The 5,503-nt window shown below is 44.3% G+C and overlaps 1 pseudogene; it reads left to right on the top strand.

Moving 5' to 3' along the window:
* The first annotated feature begins 459 nt into the window (after positions 1 to 459).
* Positions 460 to 1,094, top strand: LOC148335887 (uncharacterized; annotated as a pseudogene).
* The last annotated feature ends 4,409 nt before the right edge of the window (positions 1,095 to 5,503 follow it).

Below are 5,503 nucleotides of genomic sequence, written 5' to 3'. Positions count from 1 at the left end.
CAGTAGATGGCACTCTCTGTTCAATATTGGGCAAAAAGCTCACTGAATTGCCATTTTTCAAAACCTTTATTTAAACCAAGGGTGCCATATACAGGACTCAAAAATACAACAACTGGTTCATGAAGGAAATTTGAAGCGTCATTTTCCCATCACTACCTCCACGGGTATATCATCAGGGCCGAGTGCCTTTCCACTCTTCACCCTCTTCTGCCTTGCCAACCTGTATAGATCGGTCTCTCCCTCCTTACTGTCCAACCTCGTATACAAGTCATCGTAAGCCCCTTGTTTGGCCTTTGCCACTTCTACTTTTACCTTCCGCTGCATGTCCCTGTATTCCTGTCTACTTTCTTCAGTCCTCTAGCTGTCCCACTTCTTCTTAGCTAACCTCTTTCTCTGGATCCATTTCTGCACCTCCTCATTCCACCACCAAGACTCCTTATCGCCTTTCCTTCCAGATGACACACCAAGGACTTTCCTACCTGTCTCCCTAATCACATTTGCTGTAGTTGTCCAGTCATTTGGGAGCTCCTCCTGACCATCAAGAGTCCGTCTCACCTCCTTCCTGAAGGTCATACAACACTCTTCCCCTTTCAACTTCCACCATTTTGTCCTCTGCTCTGCCTTTGCCCTATTTGTCGTTTTCACCACCAGAGTCATCCTACACACTACCATCCTATGCTGTCTGGCTACACACTAACCTACCACTACTTTGCAGTCGCTGATCTCCTTCAGATTACACCGTCTACACAATATGTAGTCTACCTGGGTACACCTACCACCACTCTTGTAGGTCAGCCTATGTTCCTGCCTCTTTTGGAAGAAAGTATTCACAACAGCCATTTCCATCTTTTTTGCAAAGTCAACCACCATCTGTCCTTCTGTGTTCCTCTCCTGCCCATCACCTCCTCATCACCACTGTTTCCTGCCCCAACATGTCCATTGAGGTCTGCACAAATGACAACTCTCTCATTTCTCGGGATGCTCTCAATCCTTTCATCAAGGTCCAACCAAAAGTTCTCCTTCTCCTCCAACTTACAACCTACCTGTGGCACATACCCACTAACAACATTTATCATCACACCTTCGATTCTTAGCCTCAGGCTCAACATTCTGGCGGTGTCCAAATTAACAGGCTGCGACCTCTGAAGGCTGCTTTTTCGGCCGCGTGACGTCACTTCCGGCGCGACACGACCACGCGTGGTGTCCAAATTCACGCTGTCACGTGCGACCTTCAAATCCAGCCTTGGAATCGGTCTCCTGAGCCAAGGCCGCTTGGCGCAACATTTACGTTACGCCCACATATAATTGCTCCGCTGTTCAACGCAGGTGATACGTATTTGCGGTGGATTTATAAACGGCTTGGATAATAAATAGATAATCTGCGACAAGCTCCAAACCGAAAGCATCGGCTAAGCAACATATTTGTATTAATATTTCATTTTGAACGATGGAACCAGACTTTTTCTTCATTTTATTTCACTTTTTAGTTCATTTACATTTTGTTCTTGAGGAGCGGAGGATCACGCTTTCCCATCGCAGAGTTGTCCTTTATCGAAGAAATGAGGTAAGTTCCAAATACGTCTATCAGCATTTTCACACTATTACCAACATTGACAGGTCAATAGGGTTATAACGTGATTGTTACAGATGAACTAAAAACATAGCCAGTAAAACCCCAAAACATAACTTCAGTAGTACATGTGTTAGCTTCATAATAGAACGAATATTGAATGGAAATGATATAATTGTATACATTCTGAAAGAGTTTTTATGAATTTAGATACTTGTGACGGCTTTATTGTCCCCGTGATTAGTTTGTAACCAAACATACTTTTACAGATGGCAAAACACCAGAATACCACTAGAGAGTTTAGGGCCAGAGTTATTAAAATTAAGTTGGTGATACTGTAGGAATGATGCAAGCAAACAAAACAAGTACAATAATTAATGCGTTCATGTTTTTTTTTTTTTATTCAAAACATTAACAGCCAAGAAGTCCATACTGCAGGATAAACCTGGGTGTGCCAGTGTTGGATCGTTTTTTCAATGGAGAGGATCTCCAAACAGACTTTCGCCTGAGCAGGGACTCATTCAGAGTGTTGCTGAACCTCCTGTTCCAAGACCGACGACATGGATGGGGTGTCGAGATAGAGGTCCTTGTCTTTATCTTCTGGCTGGCGAGTGGGGCATCATATCGGGTGGTGGCACGAGCATTTGGGATGCCGCGGTCCACTGTCCACTACATCATCCACCGGGTCACTGGGGAAGTGGTGGCTCTTCGCCACAGAGTCCTCCACTTCCCCAACACTGCAGAAGACCTTCAGGCAGTGACCCAGGGATTTGCAGGGCTGGCGAAGCACCATGCATTTGCAAGAGCTGCTGGAGCAATAGATGGTTGTCATGTCCGAATCAAGCCTCCAAGTGGCCCTGATGGTCATGACTACAAGAACCGCAAGCTTTTCAGCAGCATAATCATGCAAGCTGTGTGTGACCATCAGGGTCGCTTTCTGGACATATACGTGGGTTGGCCTGGATCAGTCCACGACTCCAGGGTCCTCCGGCACAGCCCTCTTTACCAAAGAGGGCTGTATCCTCCTCCAGGGCACTTCATCTTGGCAGATGGAGGGTATCCGTGCCTCCAGCGACCACTCCCCCTCATCACTCCGTACAAGCGGCCGGTGCAGGGCGTGGGGGCCCGGCGCTTCAACATTCATCATTCCAAGGTGAGGTGCCTTGAATGGAATGATGAAGGTGAGATTCCGGGCCATCTTTTTCCACGCCCTGGAGGTGCACCACACCTTTGCACCACATGTAAGTAAATAAAAAAAAAGTATAATTGATACTTATACTTTCAATATGTTGCTCTTTATTCAGGATCAAATCATGTCCTGTTCAGTGCAATAACTATCAAATATAGCTAATATACAGCATTTCCTTTTTATTTCTTTTAGGTCATTGCTGCCTGTGCCGTACTCCACAACATCTGCCTTGGGGTGGGAGACCTCATGGACTCGGAGGACGAAGGGGAAGAGGAGGCTGCTGTGGAAGAGGTGGCTGACACAGTCGCTGGAGTGCAGTGGAGGGACCACCTGTCTGCTCAGGTGTCTGCCCTGGAGGAGGTACCAGAGGACCATGAGTATATTTAGGTATTTAAATACGTTTAACTGCACAATGGTATTTGAGCAATCATCCCATCAAATATGCCACAAAATAATCTTTAACTGAATCATCAAACAGCACAGCCACACAAACATGGCAAAATATCAGAAGATGGAAAAATAGATTCATATACAATGTAATGAATGGTTAATAAATCTATCCCATCTTTTGTAGTGACATGGCAGCCATCTATTGCCCCAACCATCCCTGCAAACCCCCACGTAATGGATGATGTAGTGGACACTGCAACCGGTATGATGCCCCACTTCAAGTCACGAGAGGAAGATCAGGACTCTTGCTCGTGCCCCATCCATGTCATGGGTCCTGGAACAAAGGTTCCATCCATGCTCCAAATGAGTCCCTGCTCAGGCGAGAATTGGCAAAACAGCACTGACACACTCAGGTTTATCCTGCAACAGTTATGAACTGGGGAATGCTTTTTATTTTCTGTGAATAGTTACTGTGAATTATGATGTACTTAATTTACGCCTTGTTTGTCCACCAGTTTTTCAATAAATTAATAGTTTGTAACCAAAACAGACATGGTGGAGTCTTTATATAATTTTAAAAGTTTTGGTCTTTCACAAACCTGGGCTTTTTCACTTTTGTCTGAAGAAGCTGATCAAGATGTGACTGTGATACGAACTAGTTCATCTGTTTTGAAAGTACCCCAGTTTTTGTTTACTTTTAAATGAATGTTATCTAAATTTCAGTCTTGAACACCAAGCATATTTCACTCATTTTTTATTTTGATCTAGCATCTTTTCCATCAAACTGAAAAACTTTTCAAATGTCTCCCTCCTCTCAGTTGCCCTTCCCTCCTCTGCCAACCTCTGTCTCTCCAATTCCTGTCTCAGCATTGCTAAGTCGAGTCTGTAAAGTCTGATAATTTCATCCTCTCTCCTTCGCTTTCTCCCTCTCGGTCGTTGCTCCGGCTGTTGGCCTCGCTCTTCTTCTACTACTTCTTCTTCTTCCTCCTCCTCGTCCTCCCCCTCCTCTTGCGTCACCCTGGCCCGACTTGGCCCTGGTAGTTCTTCAGGGATGGCCTGACTTGGCCCTGGTCTTTCCTCAGGGATGCAGGCAATTAGGACAGGGGGGGTGATGGACGGTCTCTGTCCGAGCACTCCATCCATGAGGTCGAACCAGGGCCAAGTATCGGCAGTAGCTCTCCCTGCCACCCCTTCGCCAGTCGCTGGGTTTTTGCAATCCTTTATATGAAAAGAAGCAAAAAGATAAAACAATTATATCTTAATTTTCACACACAAGAAAAAGAAATGTGGACTTCCATACTTTATACTTCATTTTTAAATTATCCCATTTTTTTTTTTGCCTGCAGGGGCGTCACTTTGCCCTGCAGCTCAAGCTTTTCCACGATGGTCCTGTATTAAATAAATAAAAATGCGTGCAAAAAAAAGGATGAAAAAATGGGTAAAAAAGATGCAAACATTAGTCAGAAATCCTGGTGTTCTGGGTAACATGCAGATTTATGCACTTCAGTACATTAGTTTATGACCGTTTCAGTGCGTTTTATCATGTTAATGTGGAGGGCGATTCATATATTATTCATTAATATCAGTAATTGGGGAGCACATTGCAGGGGGTACATGGAATTTATACAGGGCACATTGTGCTAGGATAAACAGCTGCGTGTTAGCGCAAATCTAATTCAAACACAAATGGCTGATGAATGGAAACTAAAATTGCTGTAGTGGGTCTCACCATTCTTAGGAATTTTCTTTTTGATATTTTGAGTTTAAATGGATGGAAATAAATAAGACAATTAACCCGTCAAATATTTTTCCCGATAGTAATTGTATTTTTACCTCCATGCTGTGGCTGCGGAGAACTTGGCCCCCGTAAAGAGGCTGTTGTACTCCCCGCGCAGCTTGATCAGCCGCGCGGTCATCTCCTTGCTCCCTAAAACATAAGGGAAAGATTAAATAAAATAATGCTAACATGCAGAAATAAGACAATTCAAATGTTTCAGCCGTACCTCCTATGCAATAGTTCTTAGAGCTACCTTAGTTATATTTGGCCGATATCGCAACTAATAAAATTATCTTAATCTGGAGCTAAATATCCAAACATTGCTGCCCAATATTTCTCATGAGTGATGTTTTAATATTGCATATAAATAACTTATACTTACATCTGAAAGTGCACTCCGATGAGGCGGAACACGTGGCTTCGTTGGTTTGCATCTTGCGAGTGTAGAACGGCATAGAAGAAGAGCGAGGCTTTTAAGGCTGCGAAGGTTGCATTCTCGTAGCCTTCACTCAGCGCCCGTCTCCATGGAAACTCCATGGAAACGAGGACAGATTATAAGGCTAGTTCTCGGAGGCCG

This window comes from Idiotropiscis lumnitzeri, chromosome 6, assembly GCF_059441095.1.
Source record: "Idiotropiscis lumnitzeri isolate Australia: NSW breed Sydney's pygmy pipehorse chromosome 6, RoL_Ilum_1.0, whole genome shotgun sequence".
Lineage (NCBI taxonomy): Eukaryota > Metazoa > Chordata > Actinopteri > Syngnathiformes > Syngnathidae > Idiotropiscis > Idiotropiscis lumnitzeri.
This window is presented reverse-complemented; position numbering and strand designations above follow the sequence as displayed.